The sequence below is a fragment of the Petaurus breviceps genome, unplaced genomic scaffold (assembly GCF_028583685.1).
Source record: "Petaurus breviceps papuanus isolate PSGF00001 unplaced genomic scaffold, PetGlider_PUasm1.0 98, whole genome shotgun sequence".
In the NCBI taxonomy this organism is placed as follows: Eukaryota; Metazoa; Chordata; class Mammalia; order Diprotodontia; family Petauridae; genus Petaurus; species Petaurus breviceps.
Window position 1 is genome coordinate 33,829,841 of NW_027187460.1, and position 3,385 is coordinate 33,833,225.

A 3,385-nucleotide genomic window follows, 5' to 3' on the forward strand; every position below is an offset into this window, starting at 1 on the left:
TGTCTCTCTCTCTCTCTCTCTCTCTCTCTCTCTCTCTCTCTCTCTCTGTCTGTCTGTCTCTGTCTCTCTCTCCATATATATATATATATATATATTTTACATGCAAGTGGGAAATAATATATATAGGCACTGGGATATGGAGATCCATCTTGACCTACTGGAAAGTTGGAGGGGGTATGGGGAAGGATGTAGGAGACAGCAGATTGGGGCAAGGTGTATACAGTGGGATTGCTGTTTTGGGGTGGTGGGTAGGGAAAAGATGGGGAGAAAATTTATAACCCAAAATATTGTGGAAATGAATGATGTAAACTAAAAATAAACATAAAATTTAATGTAAAAAATACAGAAGAGAGGGCTGCCTCAGTAACATCTCATGAGAAATTCATATGAGGGGATTTATTTCTGTAACTAGCATTTATATAGTGCTTTAAGGTTTGAAAAATAAAATCTCATTTTATCCACACAACAACACTTTGAGGTGGGTGATATCATTATCCCCATTTTATAGACAAGGAGACTGAGGCAGACAGAAGTGAAGTGATTTACCTTGAGTCAAATAGCTGGTATCTGGGGCAGGATTTAAACTCCGGTCTTTTTGACTTTAGGTCTATTGCTCCATCTAATGTTTATTTAGTTGATTAGAAGTTCATTATAAGAAGCAAAATGATGTAGTATATAGGGAATTGCCCTTGGATCTAGGACAATTTGGGTGCAAGGCCTGCCCCTGCTTCATACCAGCTGTGTTCACAAGTTACTGAACCTTTCATTTCCCAGCTCTTTCAAAGTATGTTACAGGCCAATTGCCAACTTGTGAAGTTTCCACACCTGGAGTTCTCTACCTTAATGAGGTCACAGAAATGGCTCAAAACCAAACAGAAATATTTTAATAATAGTAGTACAATATGGTAACCAAAAAAGGGTGTAACTTTGGTTACACTAGTAGAAGTATGGTATCCATGATAAGGAACGTCCTACTTGTTACACTCTGCTCTCTACTAGTCAGATCACACATACTTGCAGTATTGTATTCAGTTCTGGTTCCCACTTGGGAGTAAATAGGTAAGCATTTATATAGCACTTTAAGGTTTGAAGAGCAATTTATAAATATCTCATTTAATCTTTACCACAATCCTGGGAGATATGTACCATTATTATCATCCCTATTTTACACAAAAGGAAATTGAGGCAAATAGAGGCTAAGGGTCACATGGCTAGTAAGAGTCTGGAATGTGATTCGAATTCAGGTTTTCCTGATTCCAAGTCCAGTCTCCTGAACATCCTGCATGCACTTCAACAGGATGGTGAGGACTCTAAAGAACGTTCCAAATAATGATCTGTTAAATAAATTGGGGATTATTATATTTATTTAGCATGGAAAACATTTGGTCATGGTAAAAACATGCTAGTTGACTGCTAATATTTTTGAAACTATCATGGGAAAGAGTAATCTATAATGAGATTGGGAAAAAAGATAGAGGCAATTCACTATAATAAATGTTTATTGACTGAGTGATTGCCTATTATGTGCTGTGTACTGTGCTAAGTTTTGGGATACAAATAAGAAAAGAGAAGATAGCTCCTTGCCCTCAAGAATCTTGCACTCTAATGGGAGAAGACAGCATACAAAAATGGAGCAAGACAACATGAATGCTAAAAAGCTTGGAGAGGGAGGAGACAGAAGTTAACTAGTATGGAAGCATGAGGATGGTGGAGTGAAATCCAAGTGTAGATGATGAGAAATAAAGAGTTTGCTGGGCTTCTGAACCCTCTTTATAAGGGACTTTGGGAGGAGGGTTTTGCTTCTCCCTCCAGACCTCCAGTCAGGGGACAGAATCGACTGAGACAAGTTTTTAGCAACTATAAAAGACAAAATGGAGTAAGGAAGGTGAAGCAAAGGGAAAGCGAGAGAATAAATATTTTTTACTTTAATACATTCTCATTTATTTCATTAATTATTTCCCAATTACATGTGAAAAATAACAGTCTTTAAAAAAAAATTGAGTTCCGCTCTTTCTAGTCTCTATCTTGGCCACGGCAACAGCAGGATTAGCTTGGCCAACTCACCACCATGCAGCTGTTTGTCGGCGGGCAAGTTCTGCACAAACTCAAGGTGACAGGAGGGGAGATCATTGGCCAGATCAATTTGGCTTCTAGGGGACTCCTGGCTAGAGGATGAAGCCATCTTGGAGCAGAATATCATGGGGGCCCTGTCCACCCTGGAAGTGGCTGGTCAGAGGCTAGAAGGTAAAGTCCATGGCTCTCTGGTCCAAGCTGGAAAAGTGAGGGGTCAGACTCCCAAGGTGGCCAAGTGGGAGAAGAAGAAGACTGGGAATGCTAAGAGGAGGATGCAGTACAACCAATGCTTTGTCAATGTATGCCCACCTTTGGCAAGCATAAGGTGCCCAATGCCAACTCCTAATCCCCTGGTACTTTTTGTCTGTCCCCAATAAAGCCATTACAACTAAAAAAAAATTGAGTTCCAAATTCTCTCTTCAACTTCTGTCCCTCTCTCCATTACCCCCTCCTTGAGTAGGTTAACAATTTAATATTGATGATACATGTGGAATCATGCAAAACAAGCTTCCATATTAGTCATATTGCAAAAGAAAACACAGACTGTGCTTATTTTAAATGGAATTTTTCTTTCTAACTTTTGCTGGGTTTCATGGGCAGTAAATAGAAATGCTGATGATTTATGTGGGTTTGTTTTACGTTCTCCAACTTTGTTAAAGTTGTTTTTTCAACTTATTTTTTATTGGAAACGGGTTCATTGGGTATATGATCATATCATTTGCAGAGAGTGGTAGTTCTATTTCCTCTCTACCTATTTTTATTCCTTCAATTTCTTTTTCTTGTCTTATTGCTATAACTACCCTTTGTAATACAATATTGAATAATAGTGGTGATAATGGAGATACTTATTTCATCCCTGCTCTTCTTTGAAAGGTTTCAAATTTATCCCTGTTATAGACAATGCTTGATCTTGGTTTTAAATACATACTACTTATAATTTTGAGGAAGATTTCATCTATTCCTATGCTTTCTTGTGTTTTAAATAAGAATATGTGGTGTATGTTTTTGTCTTTTTGGAGGGGGAAGACTGGGCAATTGGGGTTAAGTGACTTGCCCAAGGTCACACAGCTAGTAAGTGTTAAGTGTTGGGTGGCTACGAGGCACAGTGAGTAAAAAGCCGGCCCCGGAGTCAGGAGGACCCAAGTTCAGTTCCGGCCTCAGACAGTTAACACCCACATAAAAAAAACTAGCCGTGTAACCTTTGGCAAGTTACTTAACCCCAATTGCCCTCCAAAAAGCAAAAAAAAAAAACACAAAAAAAAACGTTCAGTGTCAAGTTGTATTTGAACTCAGGTCCTCCTGACTCCAGGGC

The 3,385-nt window shown here is 38.8% G+C and overlaps 1 pseudogene; it reads left to right on the forward strand.

Annotated features, from left to right (window-relative positions):
- Nucleotides 1-2,068: 2,068 nt before the first annotated feature.
- LOC138155910 (ubiquitin-like FUBI-ribosomal protein eS30 fusion protein) lies at nt 2,069-2,419 on the forward strand (annotated as a pseudogene).
- The last annotated feature ends 966 nt before the right edge of the window (nt 2,420-3,385 follow it).